Source organism: Euprymna scolopes, chromosome 9, assembly GCF_053919585.1.
Source record: "Euprymna scolopes isolate OS-2025 chromosome 9, ASM5391958v1, whole genome shotgun sequence".
Lineage (NCBI taxonomy): Eukaryota > Metazoa > Mollusca > Cephalopoda > Sepiida > Sepiolidae > Euprymna > Euprymna scolopes.
In genome coordinates this window covers 145,889,832-145,906,196 of record NC_136490.1, presented here as the reverse complement: position 1 = coordinate 145,906,196, position 16,365 = coordinate 145,889,832, and the positions used below count along the sequence as shown (strand labels likewise).

At 34.7% G+C, this 16,365-nt stretch overlaps 1 protein-coding gene across 2 annotated transcripts in view; it reads left to right on the top strand.

Annotated features, from left to right (window-relative positions):
- LOC145284891 (WW domain-containing oxidoreductase-like) overlaps positions 1-16,365 on the top strand; it is an 820,745-nt gene that overhangs the window by 494,862 nt on the left and 309,518 nt on the right. The window lies entirely within an intron of this gene.

Here is a 16,365-nt window from a genome sequence, read left to right as displayed (position 1 = left end):
TTATTTATTTTTTTTTTACAAAGGAGTCACTACTTATCAGTGCCTGGAGGCCACTCGAGGATAAGAGTTAATGAATATATGGTAGTCATTGGAATAATATCATAGTAATTATTAGTGGTAGAAATTGGTATAATTTGATTATTTAAGGAGACAGTTCCACAAGAACTTGTTTATGTTGGACTTTAAGATGGCCATATTGTAGTAAGCTGTAAAGCAGGCCAGCAGAACAGAGTTCAACAGGTGGGCAGTTCTAGGAAAAAGCTTTGTTCATGGAATCCACGTTTAGATTTAGGCACGAATAAAGAAGAGGAGAAATTATTGATAGTAGTGTCAGCTAGATGAGTGTTTTTTGTGAAAGTTTGCCGAGTTTTATATGTAAGTTGACATGTAAATGATAATGAATAGTATGGAATAATCCTTATTCAAAAATAAACTACTTGAGGAATTTACGAGAATTTTGGAATATGATATTTCCATTTCATCATGTACATCATACAGATTTTTCCTTATTTTACTTTGTTAATATAGAGGGAATTCTGAACAAGAACCTGTTAGTTTTTATAAAAATCTGATACAAGAACATTCGAGCTTGGTATAATGTTCATTTTTACTACTAATAATATGAATCAATGAGAGATATGAAGTATACAGGTGGTTATTTCTATAAAGTCTCTATTGGTGACATCTAGAAGAAATCGAAAATCATTGAAAGTTTACAAGATACTGAAACGATGATGTTCGTCCATCACTTTTGAAGATGACGGCAATCACACAGTTGTTTTGTGGGTTTTGATTGTCAGTCGGATCTGAGCTCTGAAGTATCTCCCGCATGTAGGGCACTTGTGGGATGATTCTATAGCAGATGTACTGAAATACTGATGTATCGGCCAGAAGGTATGGCTTATTTTTTCTTTCATTTTATAAAAACAAACTGGGGAAGATGTACTAAAGCAAAACAGTCAAGAAACAAAGAATTCGAATATTTGATGCTTTATGTCGAGATTATTTTCCTCTATAATTGTGAAGTATAATCACTAAAGCTAACAATAAAACATCTACAGAAAATGTTGGGTATGCAATGGTCCAATCAAATCAAGTAATATGAGGAAACCTATTAAGACCCATAGAGTACCAAAATCAAATGCGGTCCTTAAACTATATCCAGTGGTGAGGCCCCAGCTTGTGGGCTTTGGGGAGTGTGGAACCACCCTTTAATTGCCATTGCTCCCAGATCCACTCTGTGGTAGTACCTGTTAGGGTCCCAACTATGAGTTAAATAGAAACCGACTTGAAAACAACAAATATATTCTACTAAAAAAATTTTCTTCAAAATCTTTGGATTCGGCATTAAATAACCTGAAAAGGTTTGATATGCTGTAAAACAAAAACAACCAACCAACCAACCAAAATCAAATGCAGATTAATTTTAACATTTTAGAAAACCAAAGAATGTTATAAAATATTCTATTAAATGATTATAATCTGTTTATATATGACTTTTATTGGAATCTTTTGAGATGAGTAATTTGTGTATTCATTCTATTTTATGGACTGTTATCCTCCTCATCTTCATAGTTGTTGTTGTTTCAGCAAATTTCGGCTAACTTATCCTCTGGCCTTCTTCAGGTGATTAACTGCGATGGGGTAGGAATGCTGAGCCTTGGAACTGTATCCCCAGTAATTACTGCCTTCCATAGTTGCTGTTGTTTCACCTCGTTTTGACCACGGGCCTGCTTTGGGTATTAATCACCTGAAGAAGGCCCGAGGATAAGTCGGTCGAAACGTGGTGAAACAACAAAAACTATGAAGATGAGGATAACAGTCCGCAAAAAAGAATGAATATAATCTTTTTGTTGTTTTTGTTATAGTTTCTTTCAATTTTGTTGGTGGTATTAATCTTAAGGGATCAGCCCCTCATGGAGAGAGAAAAGGATGCATCCAGTTTTACTTATTATAAGTCTGAAATCAATGTGTGTGTTTGCATGGTGGACACGAATTTTAAATAGGAGTTTGATCACATCCTTGGAAACATTATTTCTTAAGGTTAATGGGAAAACTTTAGAAAACTAAATAATGTTATTAAATATTTTATCAAATAATTAAAATCATTTAATTTTCTGAGACTTTCGGTATTAGACTACTTTTTTCTTTTCATTTTGATGGTGGTATTAATCTTGAGAGGTCAGCCTCTCCTGGAAAGATAAAAGGATACGTCCGATGTTATTGACAGTTGTTGCATGTCTGAATTCAATGTGTGTGCTTCTGGGGTTATCGCAGATTTTTAATAGATGAAATTTTATCACATCTTTGAAAGCATTATTTTTTATTGTTATTTTAAAAACTTTAGAAAACCAAATAATGTTATAAAATAATTAATATGAAAATGAAGAGAATAAAAAAAAACAGTTTGCTTTGAAAAAGTCTTAGAAAAAAATGATTTTAATCATTTAATAAAATATAACATTTTATAATATTTGGTTTTCTAAAATTTTCAGATTAACCTTACGGAATAATGTTTTATTTTATAGTATTATTTGGTTATCTAAAATTTTGGAATAATGTTTTCAAAGATGTGAGCGAGCTCCTTCTATTGAAATGCAGATTATAGGAATGGTTTGGATACCTTCTATGTCTTGACAAATAGCCAGAAGAGCATTGAGGAAATCTGCTTTCCATGCGTCCTGAAATTGGTGCTTTTCTCTTAAAGTTAAAGCACTCAGGCGTGAATTATATTTTAATATAATCATTTATTTTATGCTGGCTCCCTTTTCAGGGTTGGCACGCTTTGTATAAAATTACGTTTTTCTCCGTCGCTCCCTTATGATTTTCATGGGCGTCTTGTCCAAAAACCTTGTCTATCTGCGAACCCATTACGTATTGTACTGATCTCCCTCGTAACTAAAACTCTACATCTCAAAATCTATCTTGCCCATTACGTCATCACTACACGTAGCCTAAAGATCCTTGCTGAGTTTTTGTCATGTATCTTTTTTATATTATCACAAGCTTAAATTCCATCTATTAAATTAACATCGAGTTAATATTTTTGTTTGTGCCAGTTATGAAAACTAACGTTCCTTTCTATTAAAACATTTTAACATAAATAATTTTATCTGTAATTATTTATTTCACTATGATAACACCTTTTTCTGACATTCTATTTTTACAAACATTATAAGGGTCATAATAATTGTTGATCAGTACATCTTCGGCATTGCCCCGGCATGCTAATATAATACTCCATCTTCTCCTACACTCGCTCTCACTCAATCATGTATTCTGTGTTCACTACTGTCTTGTTACGTGTTGGTAGCAGTATTCATTAGGTGTGAAGGAGTTCATTCATAGGTAGGTCTCCACAACACCTTACAGCTTTCTCACAGAAGAGATGCTAGTATCTCTCTACTCTATCATTATTTTCATAAAAGGTGCTTGACTGAGCTCCAGTCTTTTGTTCCTCCTTGTAAAACATTCACAGGAAGAACTTACCTTGCGATGTAAAAGAAAAAAAGATCTTCTTTTCTCCTTCTATGTGTCTGGTATGAGATTGAACTTCTTGAAAAGGGCTTCCTACTTGTTTAACACGCTGCTGCAGGACTACTTCCCTGTTGATTACAACTTGATTGTCTTTAAATCCGGTGTCAACAAATTTCTGTCATGAAAGCAAAAAAGAAAAACGTGCTACTTATGTGTTACGGTTTATAAGTGAAATATTAAGTTTATCTATATGTAAACAAATGTTATTGTTCTGAATTTTTATTTGAGGGCTGATTGTTTTTTTTGTTTGTTTTTTTTTACATGGAAGTCACCACTTATCAAGGCCCAGAGGCCACTCGGGGATAAGGGTTATTGCGTGTACAGAAATCAATGGGACAATATTGTAGTAATCATTAGTAATGGAGATCTGATAAAGTGTCTTATTTAAGGGGTGGTTTATCAGGAATTTGTTTATGTTGGACTTGAAGACATCCAAGTTGTAGTCAGGTGGGAAACAGGCAAACGGAAGAGAGTTCCACAGGAGTGCACTTCTAAGAAAGAAGCTTTGTTCATGGAATCTACGTTTTGATTTAGGCACAGATAAAGAGTTGGGAAAATTACCGACAGTGGTTTCAGCTAGATGGGTGTTTCTCGTGAAAGATTGACGAGGGGGGGGGAGATCAGAGATTGGAGCTCAGACGAGCACTTCCCATGTAAATAAAGATAAAACAAGGACAGGCTTGCAACGTCCCTTCTGTGGGAGAGAGAATTGCATTTGTTTATATTATTTGTATTAATCGGACTACTGTTCTCATCTTGAGTGTTATTTGTGCAACGTTTCAATTGGTTTAGCCTTCGACCATCCTCAGGCATGTTCATTCTTGTTTGGAAAAGAAAAGAGAAAAGTAGTTGTTTTATGGCTATAGCATGTGTGAAAAATTGTTTGACAAAGTGAAGGCAACTCTAATAAAGATCATCAGAGGTTTGGAAGCCCCTAATTGTAGAAAAAAACGAAAATTGTACACCCTTAAAATTTCGGTGACGAAATGGAAATAATCCCCTGTCGATCTTTATTAGAGTTTTCCCCCCTTTGTTGACCAATTTTTTACAGATATGAAACCATAAGTGAGAACAATAGTCTGCTCAATACAAGTAATATAACTGTTGTTGTGTTCAAACCATCTATATATCTATAAAAGTGAACGCATCTGTGTATCTGTGTGTCTGTGTACATTTCCCTATGCAATAACTCTGTCAATTTTTAGTCTACAGACTCGGAATTTAATATATAGGTTACTGAGATTTGGAAAAATCGATGTGATCGGTTTTTGGCCAGAAATTTTGCGATTAAGGGGTCAAAGTTCAACGATTTGACCTTTGAGAACTCTACCAAACTCCTCCGACAATTTTGGGCCTACGCACTTGAAATTTTAGATATAGGTTCCTTGAACATGGATCTAACTTAATAACTTGATTTTAGCCCAAAACAATAAATGTTAAGAGGTCATAATAGGGGTCAAAGTTTTAAAAAAATTGACCTCTGCGGTCTCTTCCAACTTACTCAGACAATTTCTGGTGTAAATATTTGAAATTTTACATAAAGGGTATTCAGAGATAGGGCAAGCTTTTTCATCAGTTTGGGTCGAAAATTTTTAGTTACCAATATATAAATGTATGTATGTATGTCTGTTTGCATGTCTGCCTTAAACTTTCAATAGAGGCGACGGATTTTACCAAAATCAGTATCGTTTTAAAATCGATCTTTCATACGAAAAATATCGAAAAATTGGCTAAAAACATTAATATCTTCCCCTTCAACTAGGCACTTTTCTACAGGGGGGGGGTCACTTTTTTCGCCGATATTTTTGAAAGTTATCCTCTCCTTTAGATTGTCTATCTTTAATTTAAACAAACGGCGCTTCTGGTTTGGCGGTGGTCGTAACAGCATAGACGTTAGGTTTTACCCTGTTCTTTTCCTCCTTTGCGGTACGGGTTCGAGCCTGCCTTCCTACTACCACTTTTTTTTTTTTTTGCTCAACATACACATCCAAACACCCGGGCAACGCCGGGCGCCCATGCTAGTTTTCTATAATTTGTGGGAATAACATTGAAGATGAAAAAGTAGTCTGATTAACTAAAATAATACACCAAATTATTTTAACCTAGTCAAAAGTATTACCACTTAAAATTCAAAGCATCTTCCCTAAGTCTAAGATTATGATAAACCGTTTTGAAATTATTGAGAAATCTAATGAATTTGATATGTGTTGTAAACTTTTATGGTGCTAATTATTGAGTTTTCTCTTTATGATGTGTTAATTTGTTATTTTTTTTTATTTTTCCCACTGTTCCTATCTTAGTTTCAATACATTTTCTAAGTTTCATTACCATTTGGAAGCTAGAAATAGAAAAACTGACAGTTTCAAATGTGTATTGTAAACTTTTGCAGGGGGGGCACTATATATATATATATGGAATAAGGATGTAATACTGTTGCCATATCTGGGCAGGAGCTGCTAAAAACAGCCTATCCTGCCTTGACAGAGTACAAAATATACTTCGTGGCATAGTGGGGGATGCCCTTTTCTCTACCCTGCAACCTCTCTCCCACAGAAGAGACGTTGCGAGCCTATCCTTGTTTTATCGTTATTTCCATGGCAGGTGCTCGTCTGAACTCCAATCTCTTGTCCCCCCTCGCCAATCTTTCACGAAAAACACCCGTCTAGCTGAATCCACTGTGAAATATTTCCCCCACTCTATATCTGTGCCTAAATACAAAACGCGGATTCCATGAACAGGGCTTCTTTCTTAGAACTGCACGCCTGTGGAACTCTGTTCCGTCTGCCTGCTTCCCTCCGGACTACAATTTGGATGTCTTCAAGTCTAATGTTAACAAATTCCTAATGAACCGCCCCCTTAAGTAAACACTTCATCAAATCTCCACACTAACGTAATGTACTTGCAATAACCCTTATCCTTGAGTGGCTTCCGGGCCTTGATAAGTGGTGATCACTGTGTAAAAAAAATATACATATATATATATATATATATATATATATATATATATATATATATATATATATATACTAGCAAAAGTACCCGTCGTTGACTGGGTTTAAAAACAGCCTACAGAAAATGGACTCTGATTTATGAAAGTATGATACATTATGAAAATGAAGGGTCGTAAAGAGGTAGCTTTGAATTTAGGGGTATTAAAACCAAAGCAAAATATGATGAAAGTAAAAATAAAATAGATAAACCCCATAATTTATCATACCATACCTGTTCACACTGAAACACTTATCACAATATTCTGTGAATCTATATAAAAAAAACTTGTTAAACTTTGTGACATATTTCGATTCTATAGAGGTCAGGTGTGAACGAACACCCCATAATTTTATTATACCATATTTCTTCAAAGTGAAACATAATTATCAAAGTATACTTACGCAGATAGATATAAAAAGTCGTTATTAAAGTTTGTGCCTATTTCCATTCTATGGAGGCCAGGCGCGAACGCAGACCCCACAATTTTATTATACCATCCCTATTTAAGTAAAAACATACTTATCAAAGTATTATGTACATCTATATCAAAAACACTTGTAAAGGTTTTTTTTTTAATTTTTAAATTTTTTATTTCCATACTTTGTGGACCAGGCGTGAACGCAGACCCCACAATTAATGAACCACTGTTCTGCCAGATCAAACATACCCATTTCTGTGTCTCGATACATCTTCTATCATTATATGTAACCAGTTTTTTAAAATAGTCAACCATATAGGAGTCTATTTGTGACCAGACACACACAGACATTCAGCTTTATATTATATATATATATATATATATATATATACACACACACCGCTACACAGCACTATAAGGGTATATGTCCAAATGATTTCAATCAGTTTATGGAAAAGCAGATGCTGAGAACGTTATTAGAGGAAGTAAAAAGGAAAGTGAAAATATTATATAATTAGTAAGGGACTGTTATAAGTCTTTAAACAGTTTCAAATAAAAGAAAAAAAGTACTACATGCAGACGATCTCTTATAGTCATACATACATAGATTTCAAGACTTTGATATCCTATGAAGAATGGGAAGTTTTCAGAATGTTCAAACAATTTTCAGTGGAGGCAGATGGCAGATGAACAATTAAGATAATCTGTTGAAGGCTGACCAATCGCCGAGGAATTACTTGAGCAGAAGAACCGGAAGTTTACCTAAATATGGTCGATATAGATATATTGCAAAACTTTGACATGGAATGGAGAAAAGATAGTTTTTAGTATTTGAAAATCACTGATCAATGTAAATGGAGAAAGAGCTTTTTATTACAATTTAAAGTAGATGATTTACCCAGCATTGTTTGGGTATGTCAAGTTTAGTGCTACTAGATAAGGCTGTCTGAAGATACTGGTTTCCTGACCTAAAATGCACCAAACAGTGATGCTACTGTTTTTTTCCCCTTTGCAAAACTCAGTCATGTTCTGCAAAGTTAGAAACAAAAACAATAATTTCTCTCTATAAAACAATTAAACTAAACACTATGAATAAATATTTGAACTTATGGAAGCAGTTCTAAAAATTATTAGATTCAGCATTAAATGACAAAAAAAATTGAGATAACGTAAAACAAAGCAACCAACACAAACAAAATGAATAAATATTTGAAGATATAAAGAACTTGATGCATAAAAACTTCCAAAATTACTGGATTTGGTATTAAATGATCCAAAAAGATTGATGTGCCGTATAAAATAAAACAACCGACCAAATATGTTGAATATCTTTAAACTGCAAACAATTCTGAGAATGTTGTTTGTCATCTTATTATCTTGATTGTTACCGTGCACACTGTACATGTACATAAATGTTTAAATGTGAAAAGAATATTGCATAATGTAAATAAATTACGGAAAATGAGTGAATGTTGTGAGGGTTTAAGACATGCGTGGCTTGGAGAGAAATAAAACGAGAATGATACAATGGATGCGTAATGTAAAGAAAGGCTTAGTCCTGATGATTAGAAGTCTTGATAGATGTGCATAGATCAGGACACTTTGATGGTTGAAAGAATGGATGCGTTCTTTGGTCAATAGCTGTAAAAAAAGTAGTAAGTGTAGTTCACAAAGGAACAAAAACATGGGAAGAAGTGTTTTCAAGTACTGTTGCCAGCTTATGTTTATACCACTTGTCTGTGCGTTCGAGATGCAGTTGTTTGCATAATTCACAGTGTACTGCTCTTCCTACTTGGTTGTGTCTGTTCTTGTATTGCTTTTGGGCCAGTTTGCTGTATTTGCTTACTATATGGTTTATCGTTTCGTCTCTTTGTCCACAGAGTCTGCATTTACTGTTTTCTTGTGCTTTATCGATCTTTGCTTTGATGTGGTTGGTTCTTATCAAGTTGTCTTGTGCTGCAGTTATTAGGGATTCAGTTTTTCAGCTTATGTGTCCTTTTTGCATCCATGTCCAAGTGTTTTTATTATTCTCATCTTTTGTCATCCTTATGAATCTTCCGTGTAGTTGTTTTTCTTCCTATTTTTCTTTTCTCGTCTTATCCTTTATGTCTCTGTTTTCTGTTTTGTTGATTTTCTCGCTGCGATGATTATCCTTTCCGTATTTTGTGTTATGTATTTTTCAAATTCTGTTTTTTTGTCATGCACACAATCTTCTATACAAACTAGTCCTCTCCTTTATTATTATTATTACTACTACTACTACTACTACTACTACTACTACTACTACTACGTTTGTTAACTTCACAGTGTTGTGATGTTTTACACTAATAATTTTTCACTTAGGAGCGGGCTTTTACACCAAAGCTAGTGAGCATAGTCAAAGAGTGAATTAGATGGAAAGCACTTGGTGTAGGATATTTGCTGTGCCAAACAGAACTGACTTTTGGAGTATGGTGATGTTGTACTTGATTCTCAGGGAGTTCAACCGTTTCTCAAGATCATCTGGACCTTTTCAGATTATTCTTATTATTGCTACTTCTGCATTTTATCAACCCACAATTTCCACAAAGTTACTTGGTTGTGCCTGGCAGATGACGGGAAGAACCGGAAAGAGTTGACAAGTAGTTTTCTGAATATTAAAACATTTTTCCAATGTATTGCTTAATGAATTTCAGGGGTTATCACCATTCCTAATATGGGGAAGGGAGTTGTAACAATTTGTGTTTTTTGTAATAAGGTCTCCCGACCGTTTACCGGTTATTACCGTCATCTGCCGGGCACACCCGAGTAACTTTGTGGAAATTGCGGGTCTTCTTCTTCTTCTTCATTATAATTATAATTATTATTATTATTATCTACTCACTAAGGAAGTCACGCAAGCCATCATCAAAGATTTCTCTTTAACTTGTATTGTTCTCTGAAGTTTGAATGACAACAAGTCTCCCCTGATTTCCAGTACTCTCCACTTCTTTTTATAACCTGGGCAAAGAATTTGTGTTATCGCAACAGCCACTTACCATTGAGTTCTCATTGGCAGCGACCATTCGTCTTCACTGAAGTTTGCATGGCAATAAGCCTCCCCAAGGTCCCAGTCTTCTTTGCACTCATCCAGTTGAGTTCTGGTTAGTGCTTTCTCTCCTTGGTTTTTCCATCCTCCTTGACCCTTCTCACTTATTTGGTATGGTACCAGTTTATGGTGACATACACACAGAAAAAGGAGGGAAGGCAGGAGCGTATGGGGAGTACCTTACAATTGTACGGTTTCAGTTTTCATGATTCCTTGTGATGTTCCTTTATGTTTTACATCTTTAGCCGTTTCTGCAGCTCATGTTGTGTTAGTCTCCACATTCAAGGGTTTCTGCATTTTTCATTGTTGTTATCCGTTGTCTCTTCTCAGTCATCCCATTTGATTCTTTTTTTCAACATTATTCCTAGTGTTCCTACTATTAGTGGCTCCTACTACTACTTTCTTCATTTTCCAGATTCCTTTGAGCTCTCTGGCCAGTTTTGTGTATTTGCTCTGCTTCTCTGTCTTCTTGATCCTTACTCTGTGGTCTGCTGGATCGGCAAAATCTACTATCTGGCAGGACATTTTCTTCTTGCTAACTATTAGGACATCCTGTCTTCTTGCTTGTCTCTAGTTTATATGTCCATGATTTTTGTGACTTTCATTTTCTTAGTAATGCCGCCGGTTTGTGTTTGTACCATTTGTCTGTGTTTTCAAGATCTAATTGTTTGCATAATTGCCAGTGAACTACATTTCCCACTTGATCGTGTCTATTTTTATATTCTTTTTGGGCTTGTTTGCTACATTCACTTATGTGGTTTATTGTTTTGTCTCTTTGTCCACAGAGTCTGCATTTACTGTTATCTTGTGTCTTACTGATTATTGCTTTGATGTGATTGGTTCTAATCACATTATTTTGTGCAACTGTTATTAGTGATTCAGTTTCCCTGTTTAGATTTCCTTTTTGTAGTAGTTTTCAGGTGTTTTCATTAGTCTCATCTTTTATCATCCTTATAAATCGTCTGTGTAACTGTTTCTCTTCCCATTTTTCTTTCTTCATCTTTTTTTCTATTTAGTTTGTTTCTTCCATGTCTCTTGGTGCAGTAACTATTCTTTCAGTGCTCTGCATTATTATTTTTCTAATTCTGTTTTTGTGTTATTTACACCGTCTTCTATACAAATCTTCCTCTTCCTCTGAATTTCCTTTTCATGTAGAGGCGGTCAGTATCATCCTTTGGGTATAGTGCATTGTGTATTGTCATGAGTTTCCTGGTCTTCTGGTCGAGATTCCTCAATTCTTCTTTGGTTCCACTTATAAGCAGTCCAGAGTATCTTATTAGTGACACTGCCCATGTGTTTATTCCTTTAATTAGGTTTCTACTATATAGTTTAGTTTCAAGGAGTTTTCTTGTTTTTCTGAGGTATTCTCTTTCTAATTTTATTTTTCATCTCTGTTGCTTTCATGGCGTCTGCTTCCAGCACTCTCAAGTATTTGTAGCTATCATGTTCACCTCATGCCCTCATCTCTGTTTGATTGGGTAGTACCATACCTTTTGTTGCTTCCAGTTTTCCCCTCCACATGATCAGCGGTGCACGTTTCCAATACTGAATTGCATTCAGATATCCTGACTAAAGATTCTGACTGTGATTATTAGTTCTGTCTTTTGTTTTTGCAAACAGTTTCAGGTCATTCGTGTACATTAGGTGGTTCCATCTACCATATTATTATTATTATTTTATTTTTATTTATTTATTTTTTTTGTTATTGAACTCAGTAGGAGTTCTTGCGCAGGTTATCATCAGAGATTGTTCAGTGACAACAACAGATGACATTCTCTTGAGTCTGAGTGACAACATCCCAAAAGATTTTGTAGTTTTCGTTTTACAACTATGATGACAACGAGAAAAGCTATGAGGATTCTAGTCAATCACAGTTATAACTTCCTTTGCTTCCTTACCGTTGCCAACAATGCCACAGGAAGTCAGAAACAGGTGCAGAAGGAAGGTGAATTCCCTCTCTCTCTCTCTCTCTCTCTCTTTCTCTCTCTCTCTCTCTCTCTCACACACACACACACACACACACACACACACACTGAATGTTAGTCACGAACAGATGTGTTTCAACATTAATTATGAAGTACTACCCCTTTCGCAAACCCATCAAAAGGGGAAATGAGTTTAGGGTTGTTTTCTATCAAAATTTGATTCCAAAATTTATCTTTTTCAGCCTTTTCTATCTCTTTTGTACATATTCTACACAACAACCGTATAAAATGAACCATTCTTGGTACACCATAAAACTCTATGAAGTGATGATGTCTCAGTTTGGGAAATGTGAAAACATCTCTTAGTGTCATTATTCCCGGGTCGAAGTGGTAGTACCTGTCAGGATACCATCTATGAGTTAAATAGAAGTTAGCAATTTCGAAAATTTACACCCCAAATCAATAATCAATTAATATAAATAGAATATTAAATATTTGAATTAAAAAAAAAACAGCTTTTAACAAAGTAACTGGATTCAGCATTAAATAATCTAAAAAGGGTTGATATGCCGTACCAAACCAAACACTTCTTCTTTCCTTTTTTAGTTTTCTTTTTCTCTTTTTCTTTCTTCTTTTTCCTTTCTCTTTCCTTATACGTTGTTTTTTTTCTTTTCTTTTCCTTTTCTTTTCCGTTCTTTTCTTCCTTTTCTTGCCTTCAGTTTCCTTTTTCTCCCTTTTCTCTTCGTTTCCTTTTTTCTTTCTTACTTTTTTTCTGACTCTTTTTTCCCGTCCTTTTTCTTCTTCATTTTTCTTTTTTTACCTTTTTGTTTTCTCTTCTTTCCTGTTTTCATCTTATACCCCCTCCTCTTCATTTATATTCTTAGGAGTTTTCATAATCTTAAACTTACTGCCCTCCCTTCCCCGACCAAATACTTCTCTTTCCTTCTCTCATATCTGAAGAAGTTAAATTTCCCGCCCTCTCCGTTAATTGTTATCATCTGTCGCGAAGTGTTGTTTAAAATGGCGCTCCATGCAACTGGGGGATAAAAATGCAAACCACTGATAGTAGTGACAATGGAGATGAAAAAATCAAAGCAAAGTTTCTTTTTCTAGCGCCTTAAAGAATCCGTTTACTTATGGTGGCATCGTCTCTTGTAGAGAAAGACATCCATCATCGACACTTCTTATGCTGCCACTTGGCGCTGGTTGCTGTCTGTAAAGATTACTCATTTCCTTTTTAAGATTTCATTAACTTTTGTTTACAATTTTTCTCTTGGGTGGCTACCCCATTAGACAAATGGTGGCAATTTGGTTTCTGAATTTTTGAGATAACGATTGAGTATTCATATTATTTTGATTTTTTTTTGGACTACCGTTCCTATTTTGAATGTTTTTTCACAATGTTTCTGTCGATGTAACCTCCGACCTTCTTCAGGTGTAACCTCTGACCAGAAAGTGTCGTCCTCGTCGTCGTCATCATCATCATCATCATCATCATAGTGGTGTCCTGCCTGATACATTTATCTCTTTCCCTCGAGGCATTCATGAATTCATTGTTGCTCATCAGTTTTGATGTAGCCCAGGTAGTCAGGCTGTCAACGTATATTTCTTGCTGTCACCCACAATCTTTCCCATCAAACTAATGTGTTCTATTCCACTTTTTTCTGAAGACATGGCTCATTTGTCTTTTTCGTGCTGTTCTTATTATAAAAAAACTTTTCTAATACCTTTTGGTTTGTTTTCCATTCTGTCCAGGATATCTTCCAAATTCTCCCCAGAAACCAAATTTTAGTTACCTCTAGTCTCTTCCTCATTCAGTTGGTGATTGTCTAGCACTCACAACCGTATAATAGAACAAAAGATACATATATTCTTCAGGTGTATCTTGCCAAAATCTGGAATTTTTCTATTGAACTCGGGGAATCTGCACGGAATTTCGAACGGAACCCTTTATTTAATCCACGGGATAATATGCTCTTGTTCCATCAGCCATGACTGGGTAGAAGTCCTAAGTAATTTGCAATAATGCCCATTATGTCATGGGGCCTTCTGAACTCATGGCATAGTTGACAGCTATGCTGATGTTAGTAAGAACACAATACAAATATAAATATAAAATGTAATGAAACAAAAATATATTAAAAGTATTATTTGGATTTATCGGACTACTGTTCTCATCTCGAGTGTGATTTTCACAACGTTTCAGTCAATTTAATTTCCGAGCTTCTTCAAGTGTATCTTGTTGAACTTGGGAATGTGGACGAAATTTCAAACAGAACCCTTTATTTACTTCACAGGGGTAGCATGCTCTTATTCCATCAGCCATGACTGGAGAGAGGTCTGAAGTAATTAGCAATTGTATTTTTTTGGACGCCCACACTAAGAATTGAACCTTCAGACTTGCATAATTTGACCCGGATTCTCGGGAATTCCTGTCAAGCATAGATCGGGCAAGACCGGCAATCATCGGTTTCAGCCGAGTGTTGTTCAAATGTTGAAATGCTAAATCAATTTTTCATTTTTTTATTTACATCACCGACAAGGAGGGGTTGTTTTTTTTTTTTGGTGACTGAACCAAATCGCAACGCCGAAACCCTCCTTCCAATAATAAACAAATATATTCGGTCGGGTACTATAGTCGTATATCCGACTGTTGAAAGGTCTATAATAAAGTAGGAGGAGAAGGATTCCACCAATCACCTGACTACGTTAACCTCTTTAATTAGTTCGGTAAAGTTTTACTTTAACACCAGCTCAATACTCACTTTTAAAATGACGACTTTTATATGTCTTTGGGTATGCTGAAAACGAATACCACATTCAAATTTATGGCAGACAATTAGTTTTCTGGATATTAAGACATTTTTTCCAATGCATTACGTAATGAATGTTAGTGGCGGTCGCCATGGGGAGGAAAGGTGTTTTGTAACACACATGCACATTAGTACTTGTTCAATTGGGGAAAACATGGCCGCCAATGAAAATGTAAGGAATTACATTGGATAATAAAGGTCTTAATATCCAGAAAACTACTTGTTTGCCCCAAATTTAAATGTAATATTTGTTTTCAGTATACCCGAAAACCAATAAAAGTCGTCAATTTAATGGTGAATGCTGAGTTGCAGTTAAAGTAAAAAAAAAAAAATACCATTAGTTTATTTTACTTCCTGCCAGTTGTTATATAAAAATATGCAAAGGAGTAATACGATAATATATTTTGTTTGTTTGTTTTTTACTCTTATTCATTGTAAACAAGGAATATTGCCACTTTGATGTAAGGAACTACTATTTAAAACCAGGGGCATTATGTAGGGAGTCGAGCAACAAGACATTTGTTTACAGTGCATTTAAACTGCTGTAATCATGGAAGAAGAAAACAAGGAAGGAGTTCCAAAATCTGGCATTCTGAGGGAAGAAACTGTTAGAGTAGAAAGCTTTCCGGCATCTAATGAGCTCAAAAGTGAAGGGTGGGATTTTGCTGCTTGTTAGGTTAGGAAGAAGGTATCTACGTCGAGGAGGCACAAGTTTGTCAGTTTCATAATAAAAGGTAATATTTTTCATGAGGAAAAATAATTTTTCAAAAGGCTATTTTTCAAACTTAAGAAAACCTGATTAGTACTTGTGGTAATTGATACTATAAATAAATTAACTGATCTGCCCCCCCCCCAAAAAAACAAAAAAAAAACAATAACAAATTAAATAGAAGATATAAGTTTGGTTTATTTACTTTTGATAAATTAATTTGCACATTTTTTCGTTCGTTATTTACATTCCAACTGTTATGTACCGTTAAGTAACCAGATATTTTGTAGTAAAAATAATAATTTTTGTACATTCAATCCCTCCAAAATAATTGTTAGTATGCTAATTTGCATTTTGGCACGTGTGGAAAAATTAGTTGTCATTTTGTTTTTTTTTATTGTTTTTTATGAAAGAAAATGTTATTCTGAGATGAAATTAACTTGAAAACGTGTTCCATAGTTTGCTTACATTTGATTGCCATCATACACAGTGTTATGCTAAACTCATCCCTTTCACATACACAAGATAAGTAAAGTTCTAGATTACACATTTTCTCGAAATTCAGTTCCGTACAATACTGTATTTGTACCTCCTTTACAAAATACTCTAATCCAACTGACGAGCAGTAAAAATCTACCCTATTTTTATATCTATATAATATAAAGTGGAGATTTTGTCACACCGACATTGATATTAAAAGCCTACATTTTTATTTAAAAATTATTCAAACACACTTAATATACGCATGGATATGTGAGCGACTTCATAACAGTTAACTAATTTGCATAGTCTTTAGAAAAACGAACTGTAACTCATTAATTATTTATTATTTTTTTTTAGTTTCTTAAAGGATGATTGGTTTCATTTAACAAGTATGCTTAGTTCTATTTATGTATATTTTCTAC